General features: G+C 40.6%; 1 long non-coding RNA gene across 1 annotated transcript; it reads left to right on the top strand.

The window, feature by feature from the left end:
- Window positions 1-544: 544 nt before the first annotated feature.
- Window positions 545-18,357, top strand: LOC143434290 (uncharacterized). The gene is made up of 3 exons (XR_013103660.1): window positions 545-1,640; window positions 2,712-2,774; window positions 16,434-18,357. It is a non-coding gene; the product is annotated as an uncharacterized LOC143434290 (long non-coding RNA).
- Window positions 18,358-19,413: the final 1,056 nt, after the last annotated feature.

The following is a 19,413-nucleotide window of genomic DNA, read 5'->3' as shown; positions in this document are numbered from 1 at the left end:
ACAGACACACAGACACATAGAATTGTTAGTCCCTCATACTTATATAGCACTTACAACTCACACATCATCTTTACTTTTTATGTAGAGGCTGAAAATATAAATATTTAAAAATTTTCAGCTTTATATTTCCCTACCTTTTCTGGATTTTCTCCTGTAAGCATGCTCTCCTTTCACAAAGCTAGAGGATCCAAGCAGAGGAGGCACCTGCATGTCTTCAGCCGTGGATGTTAACCAGGAGCACGTAGTTCCCTGTCTACTACTTGCTCATGCTTATTGGGTCCAATATCTAAGTAGGTCGCTTCTTACCTCATGATGTCACCCTAGGCTCATCAATTAAAATAAATTCAAATCACTTCTCACGTTCACAGTCTTGGAATTGTCTTACTGAGGCACAACATAAAGATATACACACATTTTAGGTACATTTCATGCATCTTATGAGTATATTTTAGTTACTTTTTTTTTTAGTTCATGTATGAAATACTGTGTCCCGTTATGATGTTTTTACATGTTATATGTTAATGAATGTTCATATAGAGACTCTCCTTCTGGGCAGGGTAGTTTGTTTTCATAATTCCAGAAATTTGCAAAGGCCAGAGGTTTGCAAATGCAGACCTGGATCACATAGCAAGTTTTAGGCCAAGAACCTTGAAACCGAAATGACTAAAAGAGACAAGAATACTCAACAGCAGACTGTTATTTTGTGCATAGTGCCTGATATGAGACAGCACAGCTGCCTGTATTAGCTCATTTGAGCTTTGCTGTCTAGAGAGGCTGTAGAATTGCATATAAGGAAACAGACTTCAGTTCTCCAGTTAAAGAATGGCCACACTGAGACAAGAACTGAGGCTCCCTGTCTTCTAAGTTCCCAGGTGAGCCAATGGGAAGCAGAGAGACAGAGGCCTGGGACAGCATTGCAGTGAAGCAGTCTCATAGAAACCCCAGGCCTCAGCAAGTGAAAGTCAGTTCTCAGTCACCTCCCCATTGTCTTCCCTTTCCCTAGACCTCTACCCCAGCACCCGCTGTCACTTTGGTAATCTCTTCCTTTATTTCACAAAGTTTGCAGTTAAATCTTCCGTGCAATGGCTCATTTTGGAATCCGTGTGATCAAGAGTCGCCACGATAGAGAAATACAGGCCTGGCTTCCTTCCTTTATTGAGACACATTAACAAAAGCCACAGAACCAGAAACGGGAAATGCTCTCTATTCAGGCACAGGATGGTGAAAGACAGATATAGCATCTTATAGACTTGAGGGTGGCGACATCATTCATTCACAGTCCCCTGGTGCTTTTCATCCCAATCCTTGTGCATGTTGGGGAGGGACGTCAAGTATCTTGCTCCTCCTTCCTGCCACAGATAGTGAACCTGAATCTCAGAAGAGAAAAAAAATGTTCTGCAGAAGGATATGGTTGGCACGTGACTGGCATCAATAGAAACCCATTTTTCAGGACTCATGCCTAACCCCTTGTAGTCCATAGGCCTCTGCTTCAGGCTTTGGCTTGTGCTGTTCACGCACGTTGAAGCTGCCGCCTCTCAGGTCCTCTTTCACTTCTCTGACGCAGGTGCTGAGGTCTGCAAACTCCCATTTCTGAGGGTTTCCTGCTGGGCATCTTGACGATCACACTGGCAGCAGGGACGGTTGGTACTCACTTCCAGCTCATCTCGTCACCCCTGGATAAGCTGTCCCCCTGTTCTGAAACCCATGTTCTAGTCATGTGATTCTTCCCCTTTCTGAGATCTAATTGCTGTGCAGCTGGGAACTTCCTGTGCATGGCATTTCCCTGGCAGCTTCTTCACTTCATTCTGTTCTCTCGTTCTGGCTGGTGGTAGCATCCTCCCAAAGTTATTCTCACAAGGGTTTCTGAGAATTTTATTTATCAATCTTTGAGTAACTGCACAACACATTCCTTGCCTTAAGTGCCTTTTATTTGAAACAACCAACCCAGCTTCTCATCTCTAAACTCAACTTCAATCAATACAACGAGTACAAACTTTTCTAGATCATCCAGCCCTTTCTTTATGAGTATCCACAAAACCCACAAAAATAGGGGAGAGCTGAGATGAGATGAGATGTTGACACTCATTCACCAGGTAGCTACTCAGGATCCGTTTGGGTTCTGACACTTACTGAGAGGTTGCCAGGACTACTGGGAGTTTGAAGTCTTGCGGGAAGGACAGGCATGATAAGAGCTCTGGTGATGCAGGATGCTGGGAGGCCAGCAGTGAGGCCTTGACTCTGAAATGATGAGGAGGTGGTGGAATGATACGACTCTCTTAGAAAGTCAGATGCCACCGAAACCTGAGAATCAGGCAGGAGTGAGTTTGTCAAACAAGTTTGTGGGTTATGGGAGGCTGTTAAAGGAGACACTGAGGGCAGAGATGATAGATAAGAAAACACGTCAAGGCCTGTCCAGGTGGAGTGTCAAGGCCTGTCCAGGTGGAGTTGTTATCTTCCCCTGAGTATGTTCACTGAAGTCCTCTCCCCCAATCAGAGTGTGACCTTATTTGTAAATAAGGTTGTGGCAGCGTGTGTGTGTGTGTGTGTGTGTGTGTGTGTGTGTGTGTGTCTGTCTGTCTGTCTGTCTGTCTGTCTGTGTGTATGTCTTTGTGCCTGTGGGTATGTGTGTGTGTGTATGTGTGTGTGCATGTGTGTGTGGTTAAATGAGAGCATAGTTGAACAGACATGACGTTTCTCATCTCATTTAACAGGTGTCCTTAGACAGGAGACAGATCTGGAGATAGTCAAGTATACCGAAGCAGAGGTCCACACAGGTAGGAAGTCAAGACTGTAAGGATGTGTCTACGTTATTCCAAGGAATACCAAATGCTGCCAACAAACCCGGGAAGCGGGAAGGGAAACCCACTGAGCAAGTTAGGTTCTCGTCCTTGGTTCTTAGAACCAGTTAGTCCTCGGCTCTTAGAACCAGTTAGTCCTCATAACACCATTGATTTCAGTCTCAGACTGAGATAAGACACTTTCTCACTGGAGGCACACAGTTTCTGGTACTCTATTGAGGCAGCACTGATACAAACCAACAAAATAGCATAAGGAACAGTGGTGAAGCGGGCTCCATGGCTTGCTAGCTACTGTTTTCATTCAGCCAGGGTGTAGGCTTATAGATATTAGCTCATTTACCCCCTGACCACTAGAAGAGGCACATACTACCTATATCTAAAATAAACAGAGTGAATATAGGGAATCTTGATGAGTTGGCTAAAGTTACTCATTTCATAGATGATGTTAAAGTCGGGCTTTGAATTTAGGTGGAGAAGTACTCACTGATAGCACCACTACCTCAGGGATGTAGTCTTTTTTTTTTTTTTTTTTTTTAAATATTGAGAGTAATACCTATATTTAGAAACTTGGAGAGATTCAGGTTACTTGAAGTCTAGTTTATAAATGATACATTACTAATTACCATAAAAGATAAATTTATAAATGATAAATAAAATAGAAAAAATAATTTATAAATTATTACTCTCTTTTGTATGGATTTATATGGAATTAGCACATGAATAACGTTACCACCATGAACTGAGAACCATCATCCTTGGAGGCTCTTAAGGAGAGTCAATGGTACATTTTTTATTTTAGTATAGAGAATGGGCTGAATAAAAGGACAAGTGGATACTGTCATTAGGAGCCATTTCTCTTGGAGACTTTCAATGAGGAAACAAGGGTCAACTACAAACTATTAAAGTTTCATCTGAAATCCTTTAGTAAAGACTCTAAACACAATCCCCAGTTAAGTGGGGTGCTGTCAATAAGAATGACGCTTTGGCTAATTTCTCAATTAGGCTTAGCATGATTGGCAAATTTAAATGAATTGCGTGCATTAAGTAATTGTGCGCCCATGTACATTCTTTGGTTGGTGGTTCATTCTCTGAAAGCCATGGCTTGGTCTTCTTGTAGGTCCTGGACAACTGGATCAGAGGCTAACCCAAAAGCTGTTGCCTGTATGTGGGATATGTTATTCTAGCTGGGCTGCCTTGTCTGGCCTCAGCGGGAGAGGATGTGCCTAGGAGGACAATAAGCAGGATGTAAAGTGAATAATAATAATAATAATAATAATAATAATAATAATAATAATAATTTTTTAAAAAGTAATTGTGAGCCTAAGATACAAAACCAGGTCTATGTCTACAGGAGTGTAAAGTGAGTTTTAAACAAAGTTTCCATGTCTAAACCTGAGAAATGTCCATCACTCTCCATAGTCACTTACCTACCATGGGTCTTCTTGAGTGTTTGGTGCCTTTGACAACTAACCCCACATGTCCTGTGCATTCTCATCCCTCAGGCCTTCTTTTCATGTCTTCCCTAAAGGCTCTCTTCAGTAGGCCTTCCTGAGGACCCTAGGTGAAATGTGGTGGTCGTCCCAAGACTCTCACCTGACAACCAGCCTCTTACTTGGCTTTATTTTCTTCGTGGGCTCCTCTTCTCTTTTGAAAACATTCTACTTCATGTTCACACGTTCAGTATCCCCCACACTCCATGAAGGCAAGACTTTTGGCAATTACTTCGCTCTCAGTGTCCTAAATCATACCTGACATACAGTGACCACACATAAATTATGGGATGAATGAAACCATGGTTGAATACTGATAGACTTTGATGTGCGTGGCCTATTTTTTTTTCTCTCTCACAGTTTTTAGTTAAGGAAATTAAAACCCATGCAGATAAGGATGTTTGCTTCGGGTTCCAGAATTGGTCACTGGCTAGGACTAAATGGTACACAATCCCCTTCATCCATCACAGACCTCTTTTTCCTTCATCAGGACATCTCGTAACTGTCTAGTTCTATCATAAAAAAGTGGGTTAGGAGAGTAGACTTCAGAAACCACAACGATGGATTTACATGTGAACTGTAATCTTTGTATAAGTTGCCTTACTTCTTTGAATAAGTCATATTCAGAGAATATGTAATATATACTATATAATAAATTATAAGTTTGGCTCACTTATAAAATAAAGGCAAAACCCTTTAAAATAAAATATAAAAATAAATGTGACACCTATAAAATAAAAGTGAAGCTCTTTTGATATCATTTCCATTTCCGGGAGTCTGAATTATTTCAGCTATGTTATTTGCTGTAGGGGGACTACAAAGTCAGCTCTCCCTAAATAGTAGATGTTGCTATTTCTTCAAGAGACCCTCAGGCACTCTTCAGCTATTTCTTGGCTTCAAGAAGCACAGCTCATCTCTCATTTGAATTTTAAACTACAGATGAGAGAGAATACTAGAAGATAAGAGACTCTGTAGTAGGAGAAATGGAAATGGGTTCCTCTGAGGGGAGACTCACACATGCAAAGACTAGATCCTCTTTCTTATTGAGACCTAGTTTCTTCATCTATTCCATTGTCAGAACTCACTCAGTCCACTCAGCCAACACAATGTGTGTCTACTCAGCGAAGTGGAATGAGGACATAATGAATGGTTCCTGTTTGGTAGGAAGGAAATGTTAAAGGAAGGTAATCTGGCAATGTATCTCTTCCCTTTCTCCTTTAGCAGTAGCGGGCTGGTAAGAAGTTCTTTTCTTGTACAAACGAATGGCCACTGCAGATCTGTTACATGCTTGACCCTATGGGATAGCTGTGACAGCAAGAGTCTCTGTGTGTCGGTTGTCTCTACTTCATGTTTTAAACTTATTTTTATTTAATATGTTTGAGTGTGTGTGTGCGTGCACGTGCGTGCATGCGTGCGTGCGTGTGTGTGTGTGTGTGTGTGTGTGTGTGTGTATGTGTGTGTGTGTGTGTGTAGGTACCCGAGGAGGCAAGAAGAGGATGTTAGATGCCCTGGAGTTGTAGTTGTAGATGACTCTACGTTGCCTTATTTGAGTGCTGGATAATGAACTTGGGTCCTCTGGAAGAGAAACAATTGCTCTTAACCACTGAGCATCTCTCCAGCCTGCATCCTTGTGTCTTTTGAGTTTAAGTAGGTGCTCTTTGGATTCTCTTCAGAGGCTGTATTCTTTCCAAAATCAAGGTATCAGGAAAGGTAGATGTTTCTGAAGCTGTCAGAGATAGTCTATTCTGTGTCAGTCTCCTAGCTTCTGGTAATCTCTAGCTAATTCTCCTAGCTGGTAATCCCTTGGTGTTCCTTGGACCATGGTGTATCACCTTGATCTTTTTCACGACCACAAAGCACTTTTCTTGTGTGCATAACTGCATAAACTTCTCCTTTGTGTCAAGGTTAGAAAACTATTGGATATAAATGGACTTATACTAACTTATTATCTGCCAGCTTCACATTTTTTTAGTAAAGCTATTTTTTAAAGACACAGCAGTTTAGAACATGACAAAATTCAACTCTTTTTTCTTTTTTCTATTTCTTTCTTTCTTTTCTTTTCTTTCTTTTTCTTCTTTTTTTTTTGTTTTTTTGTTTTTTTGGTTTTGTTTTGTTTTGTCTTTTGAAACAGGGTTTCTCTATGTAGCCCTGGCCGTCCTGGAACTCACTCTGTAGACCAGGCTGGCCTCGAACTCGGAAATCTACCTGCCTCTGCCTCCAAAGTGCTGGGATTAAAGGAGACAATTTAACTCTTAAAAACAATCCTTAGAAACTTAAACAATAACCATGAAACTCCACGACAAGAAATCTGAACATGAACTTTGGTCCTAGCGTCCCATGGAATGAGGCTCCCTGTTCCTGAGTGTCACATGTCCAAGGGTATTGCAAGAGACTCCATTCATTTCTTATCACTGACTCATGTTAAGCTTGTGACCAGTCAAAAGACTCATTTAATTCATGCCAGTTGTCAATATATTTAATCTACCTAATACCTAATACTTGAACAGCTGATTTCTTGACACTGTATGCCATACAGAATCCTAAAAGATTATTCTTTGAGAAACTCAGTTTTTTTTCCATGAGAACTGGAGTCATTATAAATTCTAGATTCATAAATGATTATTCATTCACCACTTCATGACTCTGTGACCCAATCACAGTAGAATTGACTGCAAGTGATCAACCTCATTACTCTCTGAATCAAGAGCAGGCATCTCACTTATTAGTACTTATAGACATCTATCTGTTCCTGGTACCTCACTAGTGGAGGCTCTAGAAGCTCAGAGACTGACTGTTGAACAGATTGGTGATTAAGCTGAGGTAATCTGCCTTGGGCACAAAAAATAAGTTAAAATAGCCACAATGAGTGAAGTATTAAAGTTTTAAAAGAAAAAGGAAAAGATCCAAGAGTGTCAAGATAGGGATGGAGTAAGTGACGAAACTCTTAGAAGTGTAAGGTTGAATCCATATCATTTTGATCATCGTGTAATATTAATTTTAACCTTTAGTTTGTTACATATATGTTGACCATATTTATCTGAGCTACAACTCAAAGTTTTCAGATGACTGGAGACTCAGCTCACACTAGTTCTTGCTCTTCTGTGCATTTATTGGTAAAACAGAGAGGATTAGCATCTTGGCAGGAATCAGGATACCTGAACCTTTCTTCACCTAAGCGATATTACTATGTTCATGTGCATTGTTAAATAAATTCTTCAAACTTCCAGCTTCTCCAACTGCAGAATTATTTGGATAGACCCCCATGACTTCAAGGTAAAAATGTACTACAAGATTCTGTGATGATAATCACAGTCCTAGTTGGAGACTAGGGGGCATCCCTCTGGTTATGGGACATCTCCTGGTTGTAGGCAAGTAACTTCAAACCTTAGTTCTGCTGCTGTAACTGAGTAAAGCAGAGTAAACTGAGTAAACTGTGGTAGTTTAAATATGATTGGCCCATGGAGTGGCACTATTAGGAAGTGTGGCCTTGTTGGAGGAAGTGTGTCACTTTGGGAGTGGGCTTTGAGACCCTTCTCCTAGCTGTCTGGAAGCCAGTCTTCTCCTAGAGGCCTTCAGATCAAGATGTAGAACTTTCAGCTCCTCCCACACTATGGCTGCCTGGACACTACCATGCTCCTGCTTTGATGATAATGGACTGAACCTCTGAATCTGTAAGCTAGCCTCATTAAATTTTGTCCTTTATAAGAGTTGCCATAGTCATGGTGTCTCTTAGGAAATCCTAACTAAGACAATAGCATATAAATCCCTCTCCTGTTGGGTTGCTTTCATTCTTTCCTCTTCTCCTCTCCAACCAGAGCCGTAGTGCAAGGGCACTTCTCTCTGAGGCAGCTCAGCCTGTTCTACACAGGACAGAAAAGTGACCTTATAAATTTGTTTATTATGAACTCTAGCATATCAGTTATTTATGCTGTTTTATAGTAACTCAGAATACCCAAACTCTTGGCTTCATGGATTATTATGCAACACAATTTTGTTTTCATCTTTGAATAAAGCTTAGTTTGTTTTAAGATGAAGTCTTTGCAATGAGGCTTCCTGGTATAGTTTTTATTTGATTTAATCTTTATAATGTAGAAAGAATACTGCAGCAAAATATTTCCAGGATGCTGCCAATTGTAGCCTCCTCTTGAGAGCTCTCAAGATTTTGCGAATTCTCTGGTATTATGCTATGTTTACCTATGCTGAACAGAACATTTCCTGTAATGATTTAACTTTTAATTGTGTAACATTGATCCATACACCTTGAAACCAGCACTCACAGAAGGCATTTAGGGAAATTTACACTTACAGGATTCCCAGATCCTGCTATGCCAACATGCATGTATTTAGTCTCACCAGGAATGGCTTTCCCTTTTTAGAAGCTGGATTGTCTTCACTTTGCTTACATGAACACTTAGACCAGATAAACCATGACCAGCCACAGAATTCCACTTATTTCAGAAACCAACTTTTGTGCAATCATTGCTTAGACAATAGTCTTTCAGAAGTGTAATGTAACATATGTGTCAGCTCTCTCCAATGGCTTCCCAAAGCATGAAGAAAAAAAAATATACTCTTAGGGCTCAAAGTTCTTTCTGATTTTTAACCCAGTCTCCCATCTTTCTACTTCTGGTGTGTCTCTGGTCACATTGGCTTCTTGGCCCTTTGCAAGGACACCAAGCTTATCTTGCTGTAGGGCTTCTACTCATAGCCTTGTTTTTAGGCATGCTTTCTGAGCCCACATTTCCCATGGCTCTGTATCTCTCATTATTTAGGTCTATCTCACTAACTTTTTGACTTATCTAGAATCATTTTTAGGACTCTGGGGACCATAAATGAATTTGGAAGGTAAAATGAGTAGATATATAAACAAGTAAGTAAAAAAAATAGAAAAAAAAAAGGAAGAGCTTTAGTTGGGTGAATTAATCAGTAAATGAGATGTACTCAATTCTGACATACATTCAGTTCTTGAATCAAAGTTGAATATGCTCATCCTTGGACCAGAGCTGCTGTGATCTGATGTAGCACTTTCATGAGATCAGATGGGTTGACAGGTGAAAGGTGGTAGTGGGGGGATTCTGGATATTCCTAACCTGCCCAACTGAAGTCAAAATTGCTTGTGTGTGTTTACTCATCCCTGCTCCTGTAAGTCACCCTCATTGGTTCACCAAGTTGGGCTTGGATGAGATCCTTTTTTCATCTGCTGGTGCCATACCTGGAGTATAAACATTTCCTTATATTTCCTTGGGGAATGCAACACAGTAACTCTCTTCCCCAAATTTCCTGTGCTAGAAAATCAATCCCAATGGATCACTGATGGAAGCTAAGCCTTTGGGGACTTTGCCTTCATGAATGGGTTAATTTCATTGCTGGAATAGGTTGATTATTTCTAGAGTTTATTGCAAATTAGACTTCAGTGCTATCTCTGCTCTCTTTCTCATCCCATTTCTCCTGTTCCTCACTCTCTGATTGTCTCTCTACCTCCTTATCTTTGTACACCAGTGCAGATGAAATCTCCCACCAAATGCCAAGCCCTTGATCTGGGATTCCCCACACTCTAAAGCTGTAAAATATAAGTTTCTAGTCTGGACAAATTACCCAGTTTGTTATGCTATTAGAACATACATACACAAAACATACTAAGACAGCAGGTCATTGAACTTCAAGTCTTAGTTTCCTCAACAACAAAATAGGCATACTTATAGTTTATCCTGATTATAGTTGTTTTGAAGATTAAATTTAAAAATCCATGTGCAATGTTTTGGCACAGGGGCCAATGACTAGTTTTTCACTTCAGTTCATCCCTTTGCCACTAAATTCACTGCTTAGCACATGGTACGCCTGAGTAAGTGTTCACCAGTGTAGCTCTCCACCCACATAAATTATTGTCCTAAAGGTTGAAGATGGAGCCATCAGTCAATGCATATCTTCTGAGAGCCTTTTCTATGTCTAGCTCTCTACTCGACATTGTAAGGAGACACACATGTACTTGTGAGACATAAACTTGAGATGCTCATGTCTTAGAGACAAAGTACACATGTATAATAACATAATCTGAAAAGTAGGTAGGCAGTGAGAATTGACAACTTAGAATAAGAGAGATCTGGATAAGCCATCTTTGGTAGATAAGCACTGCCTTTCATACAGAAGAGGAATGGACTCTTCACAGATGGCAGCAAAGCTAATGAAGGGCACATCCTGGGAAGGGAGCCATGGGATGGAAGGGGGTGCAGGGATGGCGGCAAGATCTATGGAAAGGACGGGATGATGCCTGGAGGCAATATGGAAGAATACATGGTCTGTGGTGGCTGTGACTGTGTCAGAGGTTCATCTCTGGTGTCAGAAGTCTTGAACATTGATTGCCAAGTGTGATATTTTCTGTAAATGGTGTGTTATCAAGAGGCGTTATGGAGGTGGAAGAGGACATAGATGATACTGTGGGAAAGAAGAGTCCATATGGGAACAAGTCCCTAGGGTAGGTGGGAGATGGGTAAATAGAAGCTATGGCTTAAGAAAAGTGGTAGTTTTGCAGAGATCAGTAGTGGGACGGGGGAAGTGGGACATGTGACTGATAATGTACATATCCTGATTATTGTCCCACATGTCCTTGTGAAACATCTCCTCTCATCTATGTGAGACATTTTTAAAGACTAGTGGCCACTTTGAAGCTTACATTAAACTGAAATTCCAGGCCCAGGCTTAGCCTGTCCCTTGGAGCAGAGCCTGGATTTAAAGTCCACTCCTTAAATCCTTAAGCCTTCCCTGTATCCAAGGGTAGAAACACTTCCATGCATATCCAACTCATAACTTTTTTTGATAACTTATCTTTTGAGGCCGGGTCACCCTTTCCTGTTAGCCTACAGAGTGAGTCAGAGTGTTGGAGGAAAATTGAGCCATGGAATCAGGGTGATGAGGGAGAAGGTCTTTCAGAGTGAGACGGAGATTTAAGGAAGTTCACAAAATGCACCGTGGGAGAAAGTGCTAGAGAAGGGAATGAGGAAAGAAGAAGCTGTACTCAGGAAGGAAGGAGCTGTACTCAGGAAAGCATGAGAGACCACACACAGACATGGAGAGAGTGCTAGAAAAAGCCTAGAGCCATGGTGCCAGGCTGGGTTCTCTTCAGCAGGCAGCACCCAAATGACCTCACTTAGTATGTCTGAGAGCAGGCTGGACCCACATTCAAAGCACCTTGGAGCATCTGCTTCCAACTAGCTGTACAAGAGTGCTCTACTTCGCTCCACATGTGTTAAGGCTCTAGAAATACCAAGTAGAGGGGAAAGAATTTAAGGTAGCAGTTCTCAACTTGTGGGTCAAGATCCCTTTCGAGTTTTTGTATCAGATATTCATATTACAACTCATAACAGTAGCCAAATTACTGTTGTGAACTAGCAATGAAATAATTTGATGGTTGGGGCTCACCACAACGTGAGGAACTGTATTAAAGGGTTGCAGCATTAGGAAGGTTGAGAACCACTGTTTAAAGTCACGTTTATCACTATTAGTTTGAACAAAAGTATGTTCTAAAAACTTCTGTGAAGCTAAAAAGCTGTATGCACTATTTCAGTATTTTTGTTGTTGTTGTTACTGCTATGAGCCAAGAAATGGGCTATGCTAGTCCCAGTTCACTGGATCAGGTTTTCCATGGCCTTCTTAACATCTCTAAAGATCTGTGTGAACTTAGTTTCACTTTATGACAGTATAACTCTATGCAATAACTTATTCAGCATGCCTTGAACTTACACTACTTGCTTTCATTTGTGAGGCCCAGCCACCAGATAGATGCTCTTGTCAATGCCCTGATAAGAAAGACTGAGGATCAAACCTTGGGTGAGATTTCTTGAAGATCTCATAGGTTTTCCACCTTCAAGTTTCTCTTCTCTTCTCTTCTCTTCTCTTCTCTTCTCTTCTCTTCTCTTCTCTTCTCTTCTCTTCTCTTCTCTTCTCTTCTCCCCTCCCCTCCCCTCCCCTCCCCTCTCCTCCTCTCCTATCTATCTATCTATCTATCTATCTATCTATCTATCTATCTATCTAGTGTATGTTTATGGATGGTTGAAGGTCAGACGACAGCTTTTTTGAAATGAGTCTTTTCTTCCATGATGCCAATTCTAGGAATCAAATGTATGTTGTCCAGTTGATGACAAACACCTTTTACACTGAACCATCTTGCCTGACCACCTCCCTCCCTCTTTCTTTCTTTCCCCCTCCCCCTTCCCCTCCCCCTCCCCCTCCCCCTTTCTCTCTCATATGAGTAACAACACTGGTCCTCTTCCACAGAACTGCAGTGTTGATGTAATAGTCCAACATTGTGCCTCCTAGGAATGTTACCAACATAAAATCTCACCAACATGCCTGCTTAAATATGAGCTGAACAGTAACAGACTTGCTAATGTAGACAGGGACAAACTAAGGACTGCTGGGTGAGAGTGGGATAAACAGTATTCCCTGGGGAAGAGTACTCCAAGTAGCCATCTAGTATAAAACTATCAGCTTGGAAACAAGTAATGGTATACAGACTGAGCAGGTTGTGTTCATGTATTTAGTCACGTGTGTGTGTGTGTGTGTGTGTGTGTGTGTGTGGTATACAGACTGAGCAGGTTGTGTTCATGTATTTAGTCACGTGTGTGTGTGTGTGTGTGTGTGTGTGTGTGTGTGTGTGTGTGTGTGTGGTATACAGACTGAGCAGGTTGTGTTCATGTATTTAGTCACGTGTGTGTGTGTGTGTGTGTGTGTGTACATACATTAACACATACACAATAACAACAATTAATGAGAACAAAGGTCATGCATTTGAAATTAAGCAAAGAGTCAGTATATGAAAGGTTTTGGAGGGAAGAAAGGGAAGGTGAAACTAAAAAATTAAAACAATGCAGGTCACCATGCCTTACACACATGGCAAGAACTTCGGTCCAGTGTGAGCGTTGTAAAGAAAATGTAAGGGGCAAAAGAAACCAAGGTCACCTCCCTCAAGTCCTTCTCTGGTTACTTGTCCTCTCTGATGCTTCTTATACTATCAAATAGTCATTTTCTTCCTTGGTTGTTGTGAGGATGATAAAGGGTAGCACATCCAACACTGATCCTAGTTTAGTATGTACTGAGTGTCAATCACCACGTGTTTCTATCATGCAGTCTACAACTCCATTGATTATTTTTTAATACATGATGGGTCCTTCTCATGCCGACTTATTGGTAGACGCGATAAAACTGAAGTCTCTTGGAGCTTAGACTAGTGGTTTGAGAACAGACTGAGTCACACAGTTTGTTTCCAAAGTGAGTCACTTGGTAGCCAGGGCTTTGCCTTAGTAAGCATCAGAGCTAGGGAAGAAGGGAGACCCTTTGGCAGGACTGGTGCCACATATTTTAGATAATAGAGTTTGTGCTTTCTGAGGGGACAGATCTATGGAGATCAACTGGTGTTTTGCTGGATGAATTATTTAAGTTTACAGTTGTTCCCAGTTTACATGGGGGCCGTGTCTTTTTTTCTTTCTAAAAATCAAATTCTCTTAGAAATATAAGCCATACAAGTGTATGACCTTCCCCAAGTCTCCTTCCTCTCTGGTCTTCGTTATCATTTACTACATGATGACACCAGGATAGTGTCTCTACAATCCAATCTGATTTGATGTTCGAACTTCAAGGTCCAGGGCTGGAGTTTCAGGTATAATCTTTTGTGCCACAGAGAAAGCAAGCTCCATTCATTTCCTGGATTCTGACACATCATCCTATAATTCCTGCCTGGCTCCCAGGGCATCGCATGCCAGCTGGTGGTTTTCCATTCTGTCGATTTGATAGCTTTGCTATGTCTCAGGCATAAAGAAACTGGTGCCAGGAGATGGGGAGATTCAGCAATTTCCAATGTCCCAAGTGGCCCAAAGGCCATTTGCTTCTCCCAGGCTCCAGCTGATGGTTTAGGAGCCAGAGGGCTGGTCTTGATTTCAAACAAGACCGTTTGCCGCTTCTCATTTATGACTGGTTGTTGTGGTTACCAAACACATGGACATACATGGCATTTACTTTTCCTCTCTCTCCCGTTCTCTCCTGATTGTAACAGCAAGGTGGAGTCATCGTGGGATTAGCTTGGTGGTATGAGTCACTGGGTACAAAACATGTTTCTATTTGTCAGGGTTTTATTAGTAGTGTTACTGAGGTGTTATGTCTATGGCCCGTGGATACTGGAGGCCTAGATTGACCCTTTCTTTTCCTATAAATGGGTTCCATGTCTTGAGGATACCAAGGAAATATTACATACCCATTCAGTAATGGAATACATGCTTATTGATGTGGAGACCAGACTTCCACATACTTGACCCGTCTTCAGGCTGATAGTGGTTGAAAGTATTGGATAAATCTCAGAATGGGGCAGGTGAACAGAGAACTGGTTTGTGGATGAGTTGAAGCTTGATTATCAACCATTATATAAACTTGGATCTTGGACTTAAGCCTATTAAAAAAAAAATACAGTGATTGGGACAGAGGAGCAAAGTAAAGTTTACTTTGTTTTCCATTTCACAGAAGCAGCTAATTGGAGGAGGTGTCTGATGTGATACTTGGAGAAAGATGGAGCAGCGTTTGGGCTGTGGAGGAGAAGATCCTCTGGGAATGGAAAGGGCATATAGCTCTGGAAGAGTTCAGGATTTAATTAGCAGTGCCTGTGGTGGTGGGTGGGAGCCTGTGAGGATGGAGGGGTGTTCAGCACTCTGGTACTAGAATGTTACACCTCCTCCAGCTCCACACATCTCATTGCTAAGACGCAAAAGATAATAAACGTTAGATCTGTAACCATTTCGATCTTTTCAGTGAGACCCAATAACTGGGACATATGATTTTCAAACATAGTTTATTACTAGCAATGAACAGCTTCGGGACAATTGTCACATGCACCATCCACATTAAATCTGTTTAAAAGTTTTGTACATTAACTATGAGGACACAGAACAATCACAAAAGGCATTTTCTGAAACTGCCAGGGAGGGTGAACATGAGGTGGATAAACAGCGTGCACAGTTTTAGCAAAATACATATTCTGTATACGTATTATTTTTATACTATACACTGCAAAAACAAGGCTTTCATCTCTCTCCAGTCTCCCAGAGCTTTGCCCATATTTGGTGTATGTGTTTAAACATGGCTAAGAAATACAGCCAGCTGTAAAGTGTAGGCAGTTCTTTGAGGAGTGGAGATGTTTGGATGCAAGGAGAGGGAGCTGCCTTGACAGAAAGAAATATTGGGAGTGGTTGGAAAACACAAGGGCCAATAAACCAACTACATTTTTGGGTCTCTAGGAAGCTGATCTAATCGCTGGGTAAATTATAGAAGTATGAATAGTATAAACTCACCCTATAGGCTAGCCTGGAAGGCCCAGACTTGGAGAGTTGTGTTCAAGTCAGAGCATCACATTGTTAAAGCACTGAGCTGTTTGGATCCATAATTATGCATGGTTAGAACATTTGGGAGAAGGCAGAGGTTGCTGTAGGGTTCCATCTACAGCTCAGCCCAATCCTTTCCTCCTTAGATGAGATTTCTGCAAAGAGGCATAGCTTGGGTCATCTGGAAAAGCAGAATCTAGGTTGGAGGTTTGCTTAGAACACCCTTACAGCTTGCTGAGAAGTTAGGAATCAGGCAAGAGTGGAAAAAAGACGATGGGCTACAGTGGTCTCACAATGGCCTTGGCCCATTCCCTGAGGCACAGCCATGAAGCAGTAGTCATCACCAGTTAGTCCACTTTATCTGTCCTGAGAATGAGGAGGCTTCTCGATTCCGGATGACATGAGAAAGCGTAACAAGAGTTAGGCCGACTCCAGGGCCAAGATCATTATCATGTCATAATCCTTACGTTTCTATGGAGACGACGCTCCTGCAACTGGAAGCATTCCAGTAAAGGCCAGATGTCACCCTCTTTCTAGTCCTCTATGGAAAGGTTGTTCCATATTTGGATTTCATCAGAATTACAAGGGGGAGGTTTCAACTGATGCTGGTTGTCGGGCTGCATTGTGAGACACTGATTTGGGAGGTAGATCAAATTCGGGGTCTCAGACTCTGTTTTTAAGGCCCCTCATCTGACTTCCCTATGTTGCCAAGCTTGGACACATCAGTATGGAATCAGATATTTCAGTGTTACTCTGATTAATTATTTGTGTGTTTGGCTTTCCAGGGCAGAGTGTGGGAGGAGAGACAAAGGAACTGCACCAGCGTGTTCAACATGTCACCTCATTATCTGAGGAATGGAATCCTGAGCCACCCAGTGGAACAGAATTAAAATCCACTAGACTTGATTTCTATATGCTCTTCCAATTATAAAGAGTCATTAATAACATGGATTTTCCAGAGGAAATAAGGCATCACTGTTGTTGGGTGTTGTTGGCATTCGATGAAAAGACGTAATTGAGCATGTCCTTTTTTTCCCCTTCAGAGTTTAATTGTTTGAGAATTTCATACATATCTGTAATGTGTTTTGATCATTCCCCCATGACTTCCTGACCATTTCCTCCCCTGACTAACGCAACATTTTGCCTCCCAACTTTATGCGTTCTTTTTAAAAGTCCACTGTGTTCGCTTAGTGCTGTCGATATGTTTGAGTTTGTCTTTTATTTATAAATGGCTTCCTCAGGCCAGCATAAAGGGACATCTGTGGACTCAGGGATAAGAAGAAAACCACATGTGCGTTCCTTTGGAAGTTTTTGCAGTCAGGACATGTCTCCTATGATTCAGCAGAAGTGATTATTTTGGGAGCAACAAAAGATACTCCTTTTTTAAAAAAGTACAAACTTATGTAACATGGCCAGAGAAACTAAAATAGATTTTTAAATCTATCGACTCTTTGTTCATGATTTCTGGCTACCATTCTCAATGTGCAAACTTTTGATTTAGTTATAGTATTGCATTTATCTTTCCTGAGCATTATTTTATATTCATACTTCTATGTATCTCTTTGGCCTTTGTAGTTCTGGCATTTGAGGCTATCTATTGCACAGTTTTAATGTCTATGGCTGACTTATTTCTCTGATTTTGGGGGATCTCCTTCCATCTTGCAACCATTACAGATGATATTGTCCTGTATCATTTGGTGTCGGCCCTCACAGGTGCCTTTACCAGCCCAGAAATCTCAGCTCCTAAAGGAGGTTCCTTCCCCCATGCTCCCTAGAATGTGACCTAATAGCTTCCTCATCTGTCTGGGCCTCCTCTCTATCTTCACCAGAGCTGAGGAACTTCTGGTCACAATTACTACGTGAGGGTTCTAGCTTTATCACTCAGAGTGTTTCAGTGAAATGTAATGCATTGTCGTAGTGCCCATGATCACGACCATGTATATTCTTGAATTCACGGCATCATCTTATTCCACACTGATCCAGTAAGCTATGTAAGAGTGTTTCTGTGATTGGAAACATTCCAAAGTTATTTGCTTAATGACTGAGTGATTTCAAAGAGTTACATTTTTTTTTTTTTAAAGGTGGGCATCAAATTGTTTAACATCCAAATCTTTTGACTGTTGAGGAAGAATTTCTTCTGGCTTTTCAGAAATTGAAATATAACAATTGAATAAATTCCTGGAAGACAGACAAGTCTCACTTTGCCTTCTATTCCCAATACTGTCTTGTTTCTGTCAAAGATCGATAGAGAATTATATTAAAATCATTCAAGGTTTCTATTTTTGTTTATTGTTGGTTTCAGTTTTTAAACATTAGGACAAACTACTTGTCAGAGAGTAATTTTTTTACCACATGGATGAATCTAATTTCTTAGATTCCAATTAGACTAGTCCATAATCAAATGAATCACATCACTGAATAATTTTTAATTACTGACACATGCCACTTTACATGAATCAAATTTACTTTTCTCATATTTATTGTTCCTAAGAATTTTCTTGTCTGAAAGCAATATTTGATGAAAATTTGAGAAAACATTAACTGCAATAATAATAAGGAGAGTATTTATTTTCATTTTCTCCAGTTTCATCCTTGGTCCATTAGTCAGTTTACATCTAACTATTACTTTCTGGGTCAATTTTGGTCATTTATTGTTTTGTAAAGTTTATTCATGTCACTGAACTTTCAAGTATAACATTTTGAGCAATAAAAGGCATTTTTCGAAATAATAAAGCATATGTTGTCATGATGAATTTCAGCACACAATAAAAAAAAAAAAAAGCTGCTACTCTGTTTCTGCATTAGCTTCATTCCCCAGAGGGAAGCCAAGTCCCAATTCATCCACTTTGTCCTTTCTGAATAGACTATGCAATTGTCACTTTGCAATTTCCCTATATTTTGGTTCTCTTTGATCCTCTACTCTCAGAAATCCTCATTTCTAGGGTAAAGAATTCTAACTTTTCTCCTTTCATGTAAGGTTGGAACCATGCATACAAGTTTGCCTTTTTCTTTCTTCTTGGTGTCCTTGTTGACTTATGAATAGAAAAGTTGTTTTCTGTCTAGTTAGTGAGTTCTGGGAAGGAAACAAGATGAATCATATTCACAACTGCCCATGAATAACTGATAATTTTAAATAACTTAAAATAATTCTAGGAGTGAATCTGAAATTGGTGAAATATATCAACAACTCATGACAGAATATTCGCAGTGTCCAACGCTCAAAAGGTACAAAATGTTTTAGAGCAAAAGCATTCCCTCTTAGCATGGCCTCTGGCCAACAAGTTCTCTGCAACCAATGTCAACACTTTTTTGGCAGCTTCCTATCATATATTATGCAAATCTTGTGATATTAGTTTTTCACTTTATGTACAGGGCTCTACACTTTTTTTATTTTTTATTTTTTATTTTTTTTATTAGATATTTTATTTACACTTCAGATGCCATCCCCTTTCCCCCTTTCCCCCCCTTAGAAAACCCCTATCCCATGCCCCCTTTTCCTTTCTGCATTTATACATCTTTTTTTTAAATAATGTTAATCATAAGCGTTATAAGTTTGGAATTGTTCAATCAGAGGTGTAACCCACTGACCAACCTAGCTATAACAACTATCTTTGACTGGTGGAGATACATGAATATCTGCCTCACTGTCTCCCCCCTCTTTCTCTCTTTCATCACCTACCTTCTCCTATCCTTCTTCTCCTCCTCTTCTTACTCCTTTTCTTCCTCTCAGTACTCCTCCTACCTTAGCTCCTCCTACACATCACC

This window comes from Arvicanthis niloticus, chromosome 14 (assembly GCF_011762505.2).
Source record: "Arvicanthis niloticus isolate mArvNil1 chromosome 14, mArvNil1.pat.X, whole genome shotgun sequence".
NCBI classification, from domain to species: Eukaryota; Metazoa; Chordata; class Mammalia; order Rodentia; family Muridae; genus Arvicanthis; species Arvicanthis niloticus.
This window is presented reverse-complemented; position numbering and strand designations above follow the sequence as displayed.